The sequence below is a fragment of the Lissotriton vulgaris genome, chromosome 2_2 (genome assembly GCF_964263255.1).
Source record: "Lissotriton vulgaris chromosome 2_2, aLisVul1.2, whole genome shotgun sequence".
NCBI lineage: Eukaryota > Metazoa > Chordata > Amphibia > Caudata > Salamandridae > Lissotriton > Lissotriton vulgaris.
The window spans coordinates 111,910,492-111,930,965 of record NC_141688.1 but is presented as its reverse complement, the minus strand read 5'-3'; the positions used below and the strand labels follow the sequence as shown (position 1 = coordinate 111,930,965).

The following is a 20,474-nucleotide window of genomic DNA, read 5'->3' as shown; positions in this document are numbered from 1 at the left end:
TGAGGGTGGGACTTGTAAGGGATGGATAATGTTTTTTGCTGAGCTGTCATCTTTATGGCTGCCACGCTCCAACTCCAACATAATGTTCCTATGTGCCTGGATCATAGCTCACGTTTGAGGGTTTCTAATAAGGGATCATAATTTGCCTTTGTCATTTGTTCCAAGGTGGGTGACATCTCAACGGCCAGATAGGCAATCAAGCCCTTCACTCATTGAAAGGGAGACTGTTTAATCTACTCCCTCTCTGCACCTGGATCTGAAATATTTAAGACATACTACTTAGAAAAATTAATTTTGAAGCCTTATACTGTACCATAATTTATTAGTTCTCTGTGGAGAGTGGAAATCAAATTAAAGGGCTTTGTCAATATTACTATATTGCCGTCTATCTATATTGTTAATTTCTCTCTCTCTACCCCTATCAGACCTCTGGTATTTTGGGATTCTTACAGATTTTTTCAGCCAGCAATTCAATCTAGAGGGGAAAAATCATTGGGGAGGACAGCCCTGCCTGGTTCCGCTCTCTATTTGAATCTCTGAAATGCAGTTATGCACCCAAAGATGGACTTCATACCCACTAAGAACACAGTTCCCGAATCTGTTGCCGCCATTTTGAATATAGCAAATATCTGATCCAGGGAACGCCAATCCACCCAGACAAACACCTTCTTGACCTCGAGTGAGCCCATCTGCGTCTTTTTACGTGTTCTGTGTATTTTAACCTTAAGAACTAGCAGGGATTTTTTTGTATTAGCTTCGCACCCTTTTGCCCAGCCAAAAGCCTACCTCAACATGTGCTGTAAACCGAAGGAGCACCTTTCCAAAATCCCTGAAAACAGTTTGGCATCTAGGTGCAGCAGCAATTGGCCTTTAGAAATAAAATATTGATAACTGTTTGGGTATAACAGACTCGGCCTGCACCACTTTGGTTCAGTAAGCCCCTTTGCTTCTATGTAGGAGCTTAACAAGCGAGTAAACAATGGAGTACGCTGCCTGCAGTATACTTTATAGGACAATGATGTACACCCGCCTGTATACAGGACTTTGCTTTCAGATTTGAAATGCCTTTAATAATAACTCACTCTGTATAGGCTTACGCATGTCCTATCTCTTTCTTTTGTGAGTTTCTGTACTTGGCTATTTGCTAGGTATTTTCTGTATAGCCGCTAAGATTTTATCAACCCTATGCAACTCTTTATCGATCTTGTGGAATACTCCTGCTATGCCTTTATCATCTATGTTTTGATGGCGATCCTTGTTTTGAATTATTTCTGCCCTTCCCATCAACTCTCTGTTTGCATGATAAAATCCTCCTGGCCTTCTTACAACCTTCGTAATACTTAAGCTTAACGAGGAGGAACCCATACTCTCTATTATAACCTATTGATCATCTTGACCTGTGTTTTAAGCGCAATCAGTTTCTGCCACACCATAAACTTATGTATGTCTTCCATCTCTCACACCTGAGACTCTAGCTGCCGTTATTTTTCTTTTCTTTTCCTGTTAGGCCTTGTTGAAATATGCACAAAACATCCAGTTAATACTGTCTTTATTGTGTACCTTGATGTTTTGTCCTCAATGTCTCCCTTGGTGTTGCTTTCTAGATACTGTGTTGATTCACCTGCACACCAAGGACTGTCAAGCTCCTCCTTTCACAGCACGCCAGCACTTTCGTTTAGGGACTCCATTCCCTAGGGGACATAGCGGCAGGAGGCGCCTACATGCTCGTCTTCGCACCAGTAGGTGCATATAGCTGCTCCGGGCTCCCGCGGTGTGGGAGCCCTTCCTTGTACAGCACGCCAGCACTTTCGTTTGGGGACTCAATTCCTCAAGGGGCATAGCGGCAGGAGCCACCTACGCGCTCATCTTCGCGCCAGGAGGCGTATATAGCTGCTCCTGCAGCGCGTGACACGCGTGGGCGTTCCTGGGCCAAGGGCGGGCTCGTCTGCGCCCGTCAGAGACCGGAAGAGGCTGGGCCAGGCCCCCCTAACGTATACAGCGTAGTGGCATAAGAGGTCTGGGTCTGATCGATAAGATGGGGAATTGAAAAACGATAACTACAGCTAATGGAGGTGAGCCTACGAACACTTTAGACTCCTTTCTTTTAAGAGTTACTGACTCACTAGATAAGGAGATTTTATCTGTCGAACGAAGGCTATCTATGGAGGGAAGGGGGTGCATGTTGTTGGGACTGAGTTCCTAAATAAGGAGGACCATACCACGTCAGTAATAGATCTGCTACTTACAAACCCAGAGCCTACCACTCCTCGGTCCAAACGTCTGAGCTCAGGTATACCCAATGCCTTACCCTCCACTTCCCCCCGGGCCCATCAGAACCCCTTCCAAAGAAGAAAGGTGGGGGGGAGGTCAACAAAAGAAAAAACTGTTATTCCCCAAGAATCTAATGTTTTTTATTCATCTTTAATGGACTCTTTGATTTTAAAGATAGTACATTCAATTACCGTTTTACTTCAACGATTGATAGACTGTCCAGAATCGAGGCAAAAATAGAAACGGTTCAATCTGTAGGGGGAGACCAACACCACGATAACGCCGGCTGTCATATCAACTGCCCAGTCAATCAGGACTTAACAATACTTGGTAGAAATAGGATCTTAGGGGGAATTCCATCGGACCCCCCCAGCAATCAGCCGCAATTTGACGCTCCAAATATCAATCCTACTGTCCCGAAACCAACTAGTGCCAATAATACTGGTATCTCATCACAAGGAACATCTAAGGACACTACCCTGCCTCCCTTAAGATTCGATATAAGACCAGACCAAAGGACTGGACTGGCCAAAAGGGGCCCAAATGATAATCACACTAAGTTGGCACTTCCCCCGGCAGCTTGCTCTTATGTCGTAATATTAACAAATGTTCGGAGACTACATAATACCTAAATGGAGACAACAGAACAATTGAAGTCTAAAGCAAGTTACAGGTTTAATATATTTGTTGGGGGTACGGAGGCGATGTTGCCATACATCTTAATAAGAGGAACAATGGTCCTTAGCAGACTGAAGAATGAAAAACGAAAATACAATATAGGCCACAATAGGTTACTATATGAATCCACAGTCCAGCCAGACGAGGAGTTTTATTCAACAATACTTAAGAATATAGTCAGATAATTCTGAAACAACGGTTTCTATAATAGGGCACAAGCCTGTATCCTATATAGGAAAAGGAGTGTGTAGAACATTACAGTTTAATCAAACAAAACTAATAAACCATTGACGTTGACAGCACACCATTGCTGTTTCCAGCCCTCCACATCAAAAATTGAGCAGGCTCGCCATAGAGACCAGCAATCCTGATCCCCGGGAGCTCATAACTATCTGGATAATACGGAAGATTAAATCCCCTCGACCTCAAGGTTTTCTACCTGCCTGCCGCACTTGGGTTGGTTCTTACAAGCGGCAACCATCTGGCGGCTACGGCGCCGTTTTCCTTGGCTGTAACAAGCGCCCAAAATTGTTTCGGGCTATTATTACTTTTACCAGGCAAATGTAATTTATTAGGTCCTGATGATGATCCCGAGAATTAATGAGCGATGGGATCGAAATGTCGACACTTGTAAATAGCACCACAGTTTTCCATTGTGCCTAACCTGTGTGGTTTCTATTTCTGGTTAAACTCGCTGCATAATATAATACATGCGAGTGACTACAGCTCAAAGTTTTTGCCTGTATTTATGTTTATATGTTTTGTTTGATTAATCTGTAATGTTCTACACGCTCCTTTTCCTATATAGGGTACAGGCTTGTGCCCTATTATAGAAACCGTTGTTTCAGAATTATCTGACTATATTCTTAAGTATTGTTGAATAAAACTCCTCGTCCGACTGGACTGTGGATTCATATAGTAACCTATTGTGGCCTATATTGTATTTTCGTTTTTCATTCTTCAGTCTGCTAAGGACCATTGTTCCTCTTAATAGAATTGTTACCCGTGGTCCCTAGCCAAATATCGGGTCCCCTTGTCCTTTCTAAATACATCTTAATGGCCAGAAGAGTGGGTTGGGTGGGGGACTCGGAGAAATGTATTGAAGACGGTTGTGTGGGGGTTAATTTCAATTCTTCTCAATTGGTTCAGCACTTACTCAACAACTACCTGCTGGCCCCACACCGCCCACACAAATATTTGCCTTGCCGTTGGGATATTTTTACAAACCTAACACATTGAGGTTGCGAGGTTGACAATCCCCTGCATTGGATCCGGCTCCCCTCCCCTTGTTTAATCCTTCCCAACACACCCCTTCCCACACATAATATATTCCATGTACTAAGAGACTTCGAGGGGTGTGATTGACACAAACCGAACAGGAGTGTATCCACTCCTGTTCAAAATCCCCCTATACGGGTTCCTGAAACTCCTAGTACTCTGTGTGTTACTCCCTTCCTTGGTGTAGAGAACGTGGAACTGGAACTACAAGTGGGTCAGTGGCTCCCTCTTTTATACAAGTTAATCATATGTGATATGTGGATTCTATGTTTGAACTTTCAGAACTGGTTTGGGTTGGTACTCTTCATCTGTCCTCTTCAGGCTGTTCGCCACACACACAGCTTATTTGCATAGTCATGCTTACCACAGCAGGGAAATCAGTAGTCTGATGTGCCTACAACAGAGGTACAAAGAGGCATGAGTTTTCTGCACCTAGCTTATCAACAGCTAGACTGACCGTGATCAGGAAAGAGATAATAGACTTGCCTCACCCAAAAGACCCTTCCTACACTGAACAGAAACTACAGTCCCACCCTTCACCATCTACCAAATAGTAGTGCTTCGGCCTATTCCACAGCGCCTTTCAGCAAAAGGACCTAATTTAATTTTTCAGTGTTTATGTGCCTCCCTCTTGCTTCTGGAACATTAGCAATAAACTTAAATTTTCTAGGAAATCAATTTGTTCGGGGCATGTGGGCTGTAGAAACGCATGCCTTGCATACTCCTGCCATCTAGTGTTGGGTCCGGATGTTTACAAGTTGTTTTTCTTCGACAAAGTCTTTCCCAGTCTCGAGGTAAGGTGACTCCTCATTTCGGTGATAGTGCGCATAGGCATCAACTCCTTTGTTAGATTGTTTTCTTTCCGCCATCGGATATATATTGATGCGCTCCGGTTCAAACCCGTCCTTCGGGTTCTCCTTGGTGCTCAATTAAATGTACCCTTGATGGTATTGTTCTTGTACGTGTTTCCCTCTCTCTGTGTTTCGATTCGATTGGGAAAGTCCCGTTCTTCGGTCTGAAACATAGTGGGCGACTTTCAGGCATAGCTGCGTCAGTCCAGCCTTCTGCCAATGGACGGACTCCATTTCAATTCTGTTCTCTGTGCCACTCGCTGTACCCCCGCACCGACCTACACCAAGTCTGTAACTTGTGCCTCTCACCAGAACACAAGGAAGATTGTGAGGCCTGTTAGTTGTTCGATCGAAAAAGACTCTTCGGGATCGTTGGGCTCGACGACGAGAAATGCAGCGACAAAACACTCGACATACTCCAGATATCTTTGGAGAAGAATCCAAACATGAAGAAGCAACAGCTGCAGAAGAAGAGGAGGCCTTCTCGGTCCCAGAATCCAATTCCGATGTAGAAATCGAATTGGAGTCTGTAGACGTACCAGCTGGGAAGGGTGGAGCGAGTACCAAAGCCCCCTTACCCCATAAACCTTTTTCCACTAAACATAAGACTTTGGCACCACATCTGCCTTCGGGTCTTGGTCGGCACCAAAACGATGTTTCCGATGCCCTGCTCTCAGAAACCAGTCCTAGGATGTTTGTTTCCAGTCCAGGGAGGGACTGGCCTGGCAGTATGTGCTGGACTGCGCCCATTGGGTGTAGGGTCAGACCTATTTGCATATCGCTGGGTCCAAACTAGAATGGCATAGTGAGCAAAAAAACGATGGATTTAGGCCCAGATCTCTGTACTTGAGTGAATATATGACATTGTTCTTTCTGCATTCTATCCATCAATTGTACTTTTTGCATTTTTCACCCCGAGTGGTCCGGGTATGCCCATACGTGGGTGCTGTGCTCTCCATGCCACTGGAGTGAAGCTATCCTGGCTGATGAGGGCTGAAAGCCCGAAACCGGGCCTAAGATGCTTGTTTCCAGTCCGGGGAGGCCCTGGCCTGGCAGTTCGGGCTAGACTGTTGCCATTGGGCGCAGGGTTTAGACTGACTTGCATATGGCTGGCTCCAAACTGGAATGGCATGGTGAGCAAAAAACAATGGATTTAGTCCCAGATCTCTGTACTGGGGTGAATGTATGACATTGTTCTGCATTCTGTTCATCAAGTGTACTTTTTGCATCTGCCCTCAGGCACGGAACCAAAACAAATAGTCCAGCCTTCTGGCTCGGTATCGAGTCAAGACAGATCGTCTTCGGATCTGAACCATTTCACTCAAAAGATAAATTGGGTTTGGAGCCGCAATCTTCCGCTTCCAAATACAAGACCGGTTCGGAGCTGAAACCTTCTGCTTCGATGGATAAAAGGAACAAGTCTAGTTTAGCCCCGAAACCTTCGGCGCCGAAATCGAAAGAAGATCTCACAGATCCCCCAGAACCTATTTTAGATGTCATGAAAGACAGACCAGATCCAAAACAGAAAAAGACACTGGAAACATTTTAGCTAAAACTCCTTCAAAAAGGAAAGTTAGTTCAGAAGACACTGGGTATAAGATTCTTCTTAAGAAGAAGAAGGACATTGCTACAAGTCCCATCACCTCCACCATCTTCACCATTCTTACACCTTCCAGCTTCAGATCCACTCCACATAACACCACAGAGGTCTCCTCATACACAACCTGATTTAGGACATCATGATGATGAGAACTTTCCTTTACAAACAGATCCATGTGACGATTATAATATTAACCTACCCATGGATAATGATCCAGATTTATACCTTGCAAGACCATCACCTCCAGATGACAACGTTTCTTACCTAGAGTTATTTCAAGGGCAGAAGCTTATCTTGGAGTGACTGCTCTAAGATGACTTGGACAATTACTTTTTTTTTGAGACACTAGGGTCTTCACATAGGATTAGTAAGAGTCTCCCTATGTTGAAAGGCATGATGAGGCTTGCAGATCAGATTTTTAAGGACCCTGTTTGTGCCCGTATTTTAACACCCAGGTTGACAAGAAATACAAATCATCACCATCTGATCCTGTTTTTGTTAAAGGACAGCTATCCTTAAACTCACTGGTAGTTTCTAATGCTCGTAAAAAAGCAAACTCACAGATCTCTGGAGATGCACCTCCCCCGGAGTCTAAATTAATTGATGCATCCGGTAAAAGAGGCGGCTGCTCAAGAAAAAGGCACAAGACCTTGCTCAAGAAGGAAAACTTATATCTCATTCTTCTATTAGATGTGCTGTAGATGCGGCTGACACTGCAGCCAGAGAAGTTAACACCAGCCTCCTAATACATCAATATGCCAGGCTTAAGATTTAAGGTTTTAAAACAGAAGTTTCAGTCAGTCAGTCAGCGCTTCAGTCTCAATCAAGCAGAGGCTCCTTTCGCCATTCATTTTGTAGGGGAGGGCCAAAACTACATCCTCAGACCCGAACACTTCCTCATATAAGTCCAACACGCAACCCTCTCCCTTAAGAGGCTTCTACAGAGGAGGGTATGGAGGAAACCATTTCAAAGGTAGGGGTAAGAGCACTGTTCCTACAGAGAGACAGAAGCAGGCCGATTTGGTCGCTAAAAGGACTAGTAGAGGAGACTATCTCATTAACAAAGTTAGATGAAAGAGATTACTAAGGCGGGGGAATTCCTATATTTTGAAGAAGTGCCCTCACACACCCATGCGGGTGGAGAGGGCTCTTTATCAGAGTTTTTTTAGGAGAAACGCCGCAGTGGTAAATGTGGGTATGTGGGCGGGGTAAAAAAGAGTGAGTGAATTTAAAAGCACTGCACTGGTACCCTAAAAAAACTTGATTCTGGGGTATTTGTAGTATGGTTAAAAATCAATGCCAAGAGAAGGCCTCTTGATCTAATTTATCAGAGGGGTGAGTATTTTCCTTCTGTTTAGTCAAAGTGAGGGTGATAGTGAAAGATTGGTCAGTTAGGTTGACATGTTTCGCCCCTAGAGGAGGTACCTAATGGATCTAATGGCGCTTCATCAGGACCGTGTAAGTAGTGAGAAGTGTAAAAATAGGAGTCTGAGACGGCGACACTCAGTAACCTCTATGGTACCTATAATCGGGTATTCAGGGTGTCAATGCACCCAAAAGAGAAACGCCCACTTGAGTTCTTAAATCCTACCCCAACAATTGGAAGAGGCTGGCCTCATCGGCGTGAAGCGCGGAATGGAAAGGGCTACTAAGCTTCTCCTGGAACGCAGCGTTATACCTGCCCTCCGCCTTTTCCACCTCGTACCGGCATTCGAGCAGCGAAGGGCAGGTATAACGCTGCGTTCCAGGAGAGGCTTAGTAGCCCTTTCCATTCTGCGCTCCATGCCACTAAGACCAGCCTCTTCCAATCATTGGAGTTGGATTTAGGTCAATGTTCAAAAGTCTCATCTTCAGCCTTCACAAATGCAGTCCTATCTGGGAGCGATTCTAAACCCTTGCACAGCTCTAGCCTCTCCCAATGCAGCCAGAATTTGAAATATTCAAACTCTGCTGCTACAGTTTCAGACCAATCAACACTTAGCAGTAAGGACTTTCATGCAACTGTTAGGAATGAAGGCATCATAAATTGCAATAGTGCATCATGCAAGGTTTCACGTGCGTCCTCTACAATAGGGCTTAGCACGTCAGTGGAATCAGTCTTGGGATCAATTAACAGATCTAGTGTTGGTAGACAGCCACACCTATCAATCTCTGCTGAGTCCCTTCATCGACCCTGTTCCACAGATTGTGCTAACAGCAGACACATGTCTCACAGGTTGAAGTGCCCATCTCCATAATTTCACAATTAGAGGTCTGTGGGACAACAAGCACAAAAGTCTTTACATCAACTATCTAGAGCTTCTAGCTGTGTATCTAGCACTGAAAGCGTTTCAGTCTCACCTCATAGGAAAAGTTGTCCTTGTCCACATGTACAATATGACCGCTATATACTATGTACAAAAACGGGGGGGGGGGGGGGGGGGACGACGACTCTCTGCCACTGTCATTCGTCTCTGACAATTTGGCGTTAGGCAATCCATCACAGAATTAATCTTCCGGCAGAGCACCTCCCAGGAGTGAACAATCAAATTGCCGACTTCCTAAGCAGAAGGCGGCAACAAACCACAAGTGGGAACTTCATGCTCAAGTTCCCCTTCCATACTTTCAGTACTTTCAATGGGGATTCCACAAATAGGTCTGTTCGCCATAGTGGACAGTTCAAAATTCCCTAACTTCGCCTCCTAGTTTACCACACCCTCTATTCAAAGGCAATGCTCTATGGGTGAATTGGTCAAGAATATATTTGCCTACGCTTTTCTGCTTCTGCTCTCCTTCCATTTCTGGTTTAAAAGCTCAGGCAAACATCCCTCACACTGATTCTAGTGGCTCCCCCTTGGGCCCGTCAACCATGGTTCACAACACTCCTGGCACTATCAGTTGTTCCAAATCAAAAGCTGCATCTCAATTCCAGCCTTCTCACTCATAAACATGGCGGAATCAGACACCCAAACCCCAAGTAGCTCAATCTAGCGTTTCTTGCTCCTGAAGTCATAGTTTGTATACTTAAACTTGCCACCAGAGTGTATCACTATTCTCAAAGAAGGAAAAAGCCTACCACCAGAGCATGTTATGCAGAAAAATTGAAAAGATTTGTTGTATATTGTAATAACAATATTGAACCACTTGATGCCTCTATTCAAACTTTCATTTGTTATCTTTTGCATCTACAGCGTGCCAGTCGAGCCTATGCTTCCATTCGATTTCATCTGGCGGCAGTAGCCGCATATTTGCTAAACACACATCTATCTTTGTTCAAAGTTCCAGTCATTAAAGCCTTTATGGAGGGCCTTACCAGAGTAATACCTCCCAGGGTACCTCCTGCACCAGTCTGGAATTGTGCTTACAAGACTCATGGGTCCATCCTTTGAGCCATTACACAACTGTCCGTTACAGTTTCTTTCATAGAAAGTTGCCTTCCTCATTGCTATCAATTAATTGAGGATAGATGGCGAGCTACAAGCATTAACCTTAGAAGAACCCTTATTTTAAGTTCATAAAGGTAGAGTAGTTCTTTGCACCACCCCAAAATTCCTTCCCAAAGTGGTTTCTTCTTTTCATATCAACCAATCATTTGAGTTACCTGTGTTCTTCCCTCAGCCTGCTTCGGTAACAGAAAGAGCTCTTCACACAATCAATGTCAGAAGAGCTTTATTGTACTATATTGAATGAACGAAAGGTTGTTAAATGCATTCAAACTTACTACGCTAAAGCTAAAAGAACTTTATCTATACCTCCTTGAGCACACTCCACTCATAAAATAGGGGTGTCTATGGCCTTTTTTGGTAACATCTCTATAGCTGACATTTGTAAGGCAGCAACCATGGTCCACACCACACACGTTTACTAACCACTTTTGTGTGGATGTTTTAGCATGTCAACAAGCCAATGTAGGGCAAGCAGTGCTAAAGACTCTTTTTCAAACAACTGCAACATCTACCGATTAGCCACAGCCTTGGTAGAATACCACTATATAGTCTAAGCAAAGCATGTGTATGTTATGCACACATGCCTTGAACGGATTATACCACTTACCCAGTAAGGATCTGTTCTTGGCATGTAGAGCTGTAGATTCACATGCACCCTCCCACCTCCCCTGGCACCTGTAGTTGTTGCAGTTTTCATTATTTACATTACATATGCATGGTCATCCTTGTACTACACTCACTGACTCCACACTCACCCTCTTGCGGGAAAACTATCTAGCAAACGAGTCGACGCCCATGCGCACTATCACCGAATGGAGGAGTCACCTTACCTCATGACTGGGAAAGACGTCTTCAAAGAAAAGCAACTTGCAAACATCCGGACCCAACACTAGATGGCAGGAGTATGCAAAGCACGTGAATCTACAGCTCTACATGCCAAGAACAGATGCTTACTGGGTAAGTAACATAATCCTTCCTCCATCTTGTTTCCAGGAATAGGCTATGGTCTTCCAAAAAGATACCCATAGGACTCCATTATTCTGACTCACTCGTACACACACTATGCATCACAAAGGCCTCCTACATGCACTTCCATAACGTGCACTTGGGATGTTAATGCATAGATATAGGTTACTTCATAGAAGCAGAACATTTGACCTCCACTGCATTTGACTCAAATAAAAAGGTCAGGTCACAACTTGTGAGTCACAAAGAGTATGCTGTTGCCACCACTCTACTTTCTAAACCAATGAGTGGGATTGTAGTCCACGGTCAGTTGAATGAGGGCACACTTGGTGTGCTCCTCGAGTTCGAACAACCTTATTCATATTAAGGGATAGGTGTAGGTTTTGCGCTCACGCTAGATTAGAGAGAGAGAGAGAGGTTGGGGCCAAAATCAAATACCTGCATACCAGGTTTGTCCATTTGGCGTCTCAGAACAAGGGAGCAACAAACCAGATTTAATATGTCAATTTGGCATAAGAGTAGATCACTGATCTTCCCCATGGATGAATCATTTTTGATTCACACTTTATGATGATATTCATTTACAGGTCACTGTTTTCGCTGGTTTGGTAGGGAAAACTTCAGCCAGTGTGAGAAAAAGGGTAGGGCTATGACCTTCTTCAAGATTTGCCCGGCGCTAACCGCCTTTGTACCATTCAAATTACCAAGCAATGAGGCAGGCGCCGGAGACCAGAAGGCAGGAAACAGAAGTTTATTCCGACGGAGCAGAACACATCAGATCAGACAACAAGGTATCGTCTCGAGGTGCTCTAACAGCCTCTCTGAGGCCTGGCCTCTTATATCCTGGTTTATGACATGTCAGCATTCTTTATTGCATAAAGGACTCTTTAAACTTATGAAAAGACATCCCCATAATCCTTGTGTCAAACCCACCCCCACATACATCCACAATAGAGGTCCTCACCCTGCTGATAACAGGAGGGGGTTATCACGCGGCTGAGTGTTCCGCCGATTCTTAGGATGTGTGCGCCTGATCGTATCCCATGGGGTGGGGAGGCCATGATCAATAGTGTGTCCTTTGAAGAGGAGTGACTCCATACAATAAGGGGCAGTAAATGATATCTCCCGGCTTAGGCGATGGCCTCGGACCTGTGTGGACAGTCGGACTCGGGGGAAGGGGTCATCAAAGGAGTGGTAGTCATGCCGCGTGGACAATTCAAGCGCGGAGGGATGGTTTATCAACAGAGGGGTATTCATGGAAGGAGAGGGGGTGTTGGTCAGGCGCGAGCGTGACTCCAAAGGACAGGGTCATGCAGGAGGAGAAGGGTTATGCTCATGTGAGGGAGGGAGGGGGAGCCAGGGTGCGCGAAGGATGCTTGCAAGGTCAGAGGAGCGCGCTGGCGATCAATCGTGGACAGGGACACCATGATACCTAAAATGGCTGTCGTGTACGTTGTACGTGGGTGACAAGCTGGCGCAGATGATGTTCGGCTCGTAAACTAAAATTCCACAGTCCTCCCTTTTAACATGTCTCGCCAACTTGTCAGTTCGGATTTATCCCCATAAGGCCACGTATTTCTACTTCATAGAGGGGGCTCATGTGCTCATTTTGGAAGTCCAAAGTCTTTGGGCATATACAGTTAGAAACGAAGCTGCACAAAGATGGCAGACATTGGATACCTAAACAACACCCACATAATATCACAACAGGTATCAGTACGAAGGAAAACAACCTCCAACCCCAGTCCTTCAAAGTGTCCCAAAACCAGCTCCCAAGCGACCATCCTTCTTGTTCTTGGTGAACCTCTGAGGAAAGTCTGTGGAGGTGTTCAATTGCTTTGTAGACTGAAGGCGAGTTATCTGGCACGTAGGTGCAGCAGCTAGATCCGATGATGCGGCACGCTCCTCCTCGATCGGCTAGAACCACATCTAGAACAAGGCGGTTTTGAAGGGCCACAAGGCGGACTGCCTGAAGCTCAGCCGTGTTGTTAGCGAGGATGCCAGCCGTGATGTTGATCGTTGTTTCTATTGCCTGGGCCAGGTGTCGGATAGCGCGGCTGTTTGCCATTGGGCCCCACAGGGGAACGAGTCCCTTTGCTGCATCCAGGAACTGTGCTCCAGTGGAGTCGGCTTGTCCAACGTCATCTGCACGCCTCTGCCGGTGATGGGTAGCAGGGGCTACATACGTGGGGGGGAGAACGAAGGCAATGTAGCAGATACCCTTCCAACCTTTCGGGAGCCAGGTGTAAGCTTTGGTGCCACACACAAAGTACATGTTTGGAGAAGCAACAAAGGAAGGGGGATCAACTGAGTCCAATGTTCTGATGATTCGGCAGGAACTGCGACCCACCAGCTGTGTTCCCTGGCCTTCGAGACACACAAGACCTGTGACATTGATAACAGACAGAGCCACAGTCAGAGTGGCGGTAGTTTGTTTTCGCAGGTGAGAGAAGGTGGATCTAGCTGGATTGTGGAGCACCTGTACTTCGACGCGTTCTTTGGCTGGAATGTCTTTAAGGAAGGTGGCGCCTGTGAGCGCAGGACACAGGGGAGCAGAGGTCTTTCCGGTTTTGTTCAGCCAGAACCCAGAGTAGAAGTGCGACACTGTCTGACTGGAAGTGGCGTTATCCTTGTGGCTTTCTTGCATGAGGATCAACCAGGCGAGGCAGGAGCCGTGAACTGAGAAAGGAGAAGGGATGAAGGGAATGGAGTGTCCAGTGGCATGCGGGAGCAACCCGCAGATCCAGCAGTTTGTGGCATTTGCAGCAAGGTTGTGTTGGTGCAACAGTTGCACGAAGGAATTGTTCCAGAACTCCCTGCGTCTCTCTCGGAGCTGAGGTGACAGGGAGATCAGGTGGTGCTCTTTCATGGGGGTTGGTCGTGCAGTGGGCAGCAATGCTTGATGAGCCGGTGTGCTTTCCTCCAGGATCCAGAAGGAGGTCATGAGGAGGAGGCAAAAGAGGAAGACAATAAAGAGGGCGATTGTCTTCGATTTGTGCAAATTGTCAGTCTTTGGGTTCTTGTAGTGGGTATTTCCTGTTGCTTCCATCATCTTCTTATCTGGCGCTTCCATCATCTTCTTATCTGGCGCTTCCATCATCTTCAAGGTGCTCGGTAGCGGGCAGAACCACAGACTTCGTTTAACTTCTCTCCCGGTAACCCTTGGTTGTGTTTAGGTCACCGTTCTGAGATTCAACTTAGTCCGTGGCCTACTTAGCCGAAGCTCCCTCCTTTCGACGCAGGAAATACCCTTCTCTGGTTGGCACAGTGGGATCAGAGAATTTCGCATGTTCAAGTGCCTCAGTATCGGGATAACAGTTCAATGTTGGTCGATCTTTGTTCAGGAGCTCTTCTTGGGTGTTGACGTTTTCTGTCGTGGCCAGGGTCGCGGAGACCTTCCGGCAGTGGTGTGCGTGCAGCCAGTGCCTCTTCCCCTCCACTCGAAGCGCCGTCCGTGTGGTGATCAGCACTTGCCAGGGGCCCGTCCACCGGGGTTCCAAGCTCTTGGTCCGTTGGAAGTTGCGGACTAGAACGAAGTCCCCCGGTTGGATGTCGTGGCCTGGGCCCCTGGAAACATCGGGGATGGCCTGCTGCACCGGTTGATGAATGACCGACAACGTTTTAGTTAACTTGCACAAATAATCAGACAGTAGGACGTCCGGGACGTCATGAATGGAGGTTGGTTTGGAAGCAGTCCAGAGGTTCATCGGTCGCACGAATACAACCTCGTAGGGGGTCAAATGGTGTTTGGTGGGAGTAGAGCGCATCGATAGCAAGGCCAGTGGGAGAGCGTCTGGCCAATTAAGTCCGGTGGTGGCCACTATTTTTGACAATTTCAACTTCAGTGTGGCATTATGGCGTTCCACCAGGCCGGCGGATTGGGGGTGGAAGACTGCGTGAAATCTCTGCTTCACCCCCAATCCCTTTAGGGTTAGTTAGATAACCTCAGCTATGAAGTGGGGGCCATTGTCGCTCCATAAAATTCGACAAAGGCCATAGCGAGGAAAGAATTCTTTCAGTAGTACTTTGGCAGTAGTCATGGCAGTGTTGTCACGGGTTGGATAGGCCTCTACCCATTTGCTGAAGGCACATACAATGACTAGTACATACTTCAAGCCCTGACATCTCTCCAGCTGGATGTAATCCATCTGGAGGATCTCAAAGGGGTGGTTGGGGGTCCCAAACCCTCCCCGGGGTACCACAGTTCCTTTCCCAGGGTTGTGTTGCAGACAGATAAGGCACTGCTGGACTAGGCGTCTGGCTGAGTCGGGGATTTTGTCGCTGTGCCAGACTTTGGAAATGAGTTCGATCATGGGTGCAGATCCTATGTGTGCGGGGGAATGAGCCATCGTCAGTATGGGGATCAGGTATGAGTCAGGCAGCAACCATTTGTTTGCATCTTTTGTTCGCCAGCAGCCCTCATCATCCTTCAAACCCACCCCTGCCCACTTAGCCAGTTCGTGAGGGGTGCTGGCCGACTGGATGTCTCTGATCATTTCTCTTGCGTCAGTCCATTTCTCTGCTTGTGACCTGGTCACATACATGCGTGTCACCGTCCTATTCTCAGCTATTGTTCGTGCAGTGATGTCGGCCAGTGCATTCCCTTGTCCGACTAAGTCTGTCACCTTCTTGTGTGCCTGGCATTTGATCACTGCTAGTCGTTCGGGGAGGAGAACCGCTTCAATCAGGGCAGAAACCAGTTCTCCGTGAAGGATGGGGGTGCCGTGGGACGTCAGGAATCCCCTTTCCCTCCACAGGAGCCCAAAGTGGTGAACCACCCCGAAGGCATACTGGCTGTCTGTATATACGTTCGCAGTGGTCCCCGTGGCTATGATGCATGCTCGTGTGAGGGCTATCAGCTCTGCTGCCTGGGCAGATCGTTGTGTGATGCAGGCTGTCTCAACTACTGTTCGGGCTGTCGTTACTGCATAGGCAGCTGAAGTGGTGCCATCTGGGAGTTTGATGCATGAGCCGTCTACCCATAGCTCTCCATCGGGGTCAGTGAAAGCAGTGTCTCGGAGGTCAACTCTACTCCTAGTTTGTTCGTCCGTGAGGGTCACACAGTCGTGTATGGGAGGAACGTCGGGGTCATTTTCAGGCAGGGGCAACAATGTGGCAGGGTTCAAAGTCGTGCATCTCTTTAGTGTGATGTGGGGTGCAAGTAGCGTCAATTCGTACCCTGTCAGTCGTGCGCTAGTCAGATGTTGAGTCTTCGTTTGGTTCAGAAGGGTGTCGACTGCATGGGGTACTAACACAGTGAGGGAGTTGGAAAGTACGATTCCCTCGCTCTGACGGATAGAGACAGCAGCGGCAGCTACTGCTCGAAGGCAGGCGGGCAAAGCTCTGGCTACAGGCTCAAGAGTGGCGGAGAAGTAGGCACAAGGGCGCTGCTTTGGACCTATAGACTGAGTCAGGACAGACAATGCACACCCCTCCCTTTCGTGGGTGAAGAGGGAGAAGGGTTTGGAGTAGTCCGGGGTTCCCAGGACGGGCGCTGAACAGAGGGCATCTCGTAATTCCTTAAAGGATGCTTGACACTCAGGGGTCCAAGGGAGCGGGAAGGGGGCATCTTTGGCCAACAGGGCAAGTAGGGGTTTTACAATGAGGCTGAAATTGGGTAACCATTGTCTGCAAAAAGAGGTTAGGCCTACCAAAGAGCGGACTTGCTTTTGTGTTTTTGGGACGGGGGTGTCTAGGATGGTTTGGATTCGGTCGGGTGTGAGTTTCCTCCCTTCTTTGGACAGGAGATGGCCTAGGTATGTCACTTGTGGCTGGCAGAACTGCAATTTCTTTTTGGAAACTTTGTGGCCATTTTCTGCAAGAAAGTGTAGGAGTTGAACAGTGGCTGTGATTGCAAGTGGGGTGGTGTCGGCCGCCAAAAGGATATCATTGACATACTGGATTAACACCACTCCATCCGGTAGCTGGACGGCGTCCAGCTGTCTTTTAAGGGCCTGGCTGTAAATACTGGGACTTTCAGTGTACCCCTGGGGTGCTCTACAAAATCGGTACGAGCGGGATTTCAGGGTGAAGCCGAAGAGATAACGGCTGTCTGGATGGATGGGGATAGAGAAGAACGCATTCTTGAGGTCGATAACAGTGAAGGTGGTGGCAGTGGACGGGATGAGGGTCAGAATGGTGGTGATATCTGAGACTACGGGGTATTGGGGTACAACCACTTTGTTAATCTCTCGCAGGTCGATGATGAAGCGGTACGCTTTCTCATCTCCTTCGCCTTGCTTCTTAACAATAGGTAGGATTGGGCTGTTGCAGACATTGCTAACCACTTCTTCAACCACTCCTGCATCTACCAGAGACTGAATGATCGCTACCAGTGCCTTCTCGCCCTCGGGCGATATCCGATATTGTGGGAGTTTCGGGAGCATAGCGTCCTGTCTTACAGTTATATGAATAGGGTCAATCATCATTCGTCCCACATCAGTCATTTTTGGCCCACAGGTACGGAGGCAGGGTGTCAAGCAAGGACAGGTCAGAGTCAGTTATGGAGCACATGTGTCGTGCAGGGCAGGATTTGGGCATGCCTGGGTTGTCGTACAGGATGACTCGGATTCCATCTGGGGAACACCTAATGGTAGCTCGAAAATGCTTCAGTAAGTCAATGCCCATAATGGCGTCAGGGGAGTTGGAGGAGAGCAGAAATGTTGTGTCAGTGGTGTTGCTTTCTAGGTCAAAGGTGATAGGCACGGACAGGGGGTTAGTGGAGGGCGTCCCATCGAAACCTATCGATGTAATGTGTGAGCCAGACAAGGGTGCCCTTGGAATCAGTCGTTTCGATAACACACTACGTGTCGCCCCAGTGTCTACCAAAAATGGAGACTCTGTACCCAGGACCTTAGCAGTGACATAAGGACCTTGCTGGTCAACACAGAGCTCGACTGGATCCCTCCCTTGCCCCGGGCAGTCCTATGCAAAATCGGGGGCATTCTCACCATCGGATAGTTGATACTGGTTCTGTCGGGGACGGTCAAAGGTGTTCGATCTCCCTGATCTGTCATTGTTGGTGTCGTTTGTGTGCCCTCGTCCTTGTCCCCTATTTCTCAGTCCACCTGCTATATCCTTGGGGTCCCTATTTCTGTTCATCTCTAACAAAACCAGACACTGGGATTTCCAATGGCCGAACCCTTTGCAGAAGGCACATTGGTCATCACTAATGTCTCTACGTCCAGTGTGGGGTGTTGGGGTGTGATCTTTAGGAGGTGGATTTCTAGGGATGGTCGATTGGTAGTTCCCCCTTTGGGGTTCCCGTCCGACCGCTATACCTTATATCTGGGCTATCATCACCCTTTCTTTCAAATCTTTCTTCTTTTTCTCGGACGCCCTATCATTCTCATTCTTCTGGTGCTCGTAATACTGAGCCATCTGAAGGATAGCTGCGGGTTTGGAGGCCCCCCAACTACTCTCACTCGTCTGCAGTTTTTGGGAGACCTCCTGTGACAGGCCCTTCACATAGTTTTGTACAAACAGGTGTTGTCCGGTTGCGGTGGTCATGTCTTGGCCACTGTAGTCGGAGAACACTGTCTCGAATCGGGAGAAGTACTCTGATACATCTTCTTGGGGTTTCTGACGACAGGCCGTGACTATCGACCAATCTACCTTTTTCTCTGGGATCAGCGTCTTTAACTTCTGAACTAATTTGTCTGGGAGTTCTAATATGTCCTTTACTGGTTTCCTTCCAGGCTCTCGCTGTCTATCTAGTTCACTGAGTTGGTTCCAGGTATGTCCAAACAGGTCTGTGTGGTCAGTTTTCCGGATTTGCTTCCACACGTCAGCTGGCAGGCATAACCCGAAAAACAAGTCAATGTCCGCTAAAGTCATTATCGTCGAACCCAAGGCTGTGCCTAATTCGGTATAGAATGCTGTCGGGTTCTTTCTTAAATCGGGCAGAGTTTGTCTAAAAGTTAGGATATCTTGTCGGTCCCATGGTTGGTAAACCCAATTGTACACAACCCTCCCTTTTGCATCTGCGTGATTAATATCATCGTTTGTTCCCAGACCGCGTGGCAGGATCCAGTAAGGGGCCGCTTCTCTGATGGGCATCATAGTGTTGGCTATTTCTACGGAGGTCGTTTCAGGGACTGTAACCTTGGCTTCTGGTTTTTGTTCCGTGAGGTGGCGGAAGACCTCAAGCGTCTGCATGAAGAGCTCCGTCGCCTCACATTCAGCCCCATCTCCAACATCAATCTTCCTATACAGCGTTGTCAGTTTAGCGGGGCCCTTACTTTGATACCTATCCTCATATGCGTTCAGGGTGTGGTAGCTGAATCGCAAAATGAAATGCCGTCTGTGGCTGTCGGCATGCGAGTTATACATGTTCATCGTGTATTCTTCGCTCTCCCTTCGTTCCACTAGTGTCTTTGCTATTTTGTCAATCCCATCCCGCTCATCTTTGCTCAACCTGTTTGGTCTGGCTGGTGAGTGCTTGCTAACCTCGGGGGCATCTGGTAGTGCTGCTAATGTGGCTGGTGCGGAGGCCGTGAGGGCTGGTGCACTAGCGCTAAGGCCGTTCTCATTCGCACTCAGGGCTTGCAGGTGTTGTTGGCAGGGGGCATATGGAGGGGGCATGTAGATGATTGGGGGACCTAGCAGTAACTCATCGTTCGCCCGTTGTTTGGAGGGCAATTCAGGGTAGAGCGCAGAGGGGGTCCTAACAGGACATTGACCTGTCGACCCTGATTCTTGGTTTTCTGTAGCTTCCTTTCTTTCCTTTATTTCTTCTTCTAATTGCTTAGTGGCTAGGTGGGCTGCCTTTCGTAATTCTTTCCCTATTTTTGCTTCTTCTCTTTTTCTTCGTTGTTCCGTTTCTTTGCGCCACATGCCGACACTTATCAAGCATAGTGGGCGTAGTCTTATTTTTCTGGAGCGCTATTTCTAATGTTTTTATTTTATGCTCATCAAAGGAACCTATCAGTGGCCACTGACTTTCGGGGTTCTTCTTTGTGTATTTATGCCATAGCTTAGTATAAGCTATAGCGACTAGTCCATGCTTAGTGAACATGTCCTTATTAGGGGTGCCTTCCAGCGGAGCTGGATGGTTCATCTCTAATAAGCGGTCCGGGCTGAACAGGCTACCAATCAGTGGGGAGAAGATAGGCATGACGGGTTACAACGGGGACAAAGGTCTGCACTACCTATCTTATCACGGCGGGCAAAGACTAGGCAGAATATTTCTATTCTCCGTTGTTTGCAGGCGGTGAATACCTCAAAAGAACCAATACCGAACACTTAATGTACGGTCAATCAAACAATCAATGGGGAGAATAAGTGGGTACGACGTGTTAAAGTTTTGCGTTACCCACTCTTTCTCTACCTGCAAAGAGAGACCTTGTTCTTCCCTGTTTGCAGACAGAGAATCTCCAGACAACAATCCACGAACGACAGTTCGGG

The 20,474-nt window shown here is 47.3% G+C and overlaps 1 protein-coding gene across 1 annotated transcript in view; it reads left to right on the top strand.

Annotated features, from left to right (window-relative positions):
* TBC1D2B (TBC1 domain family member 2B) overlaps positions 1-20,474 on the top strand; it is a 259,910-nt gene that overhangs the window by 128,401 nt on the left and 111,035 nt on the right. The window lies entirely within an intron of this gene.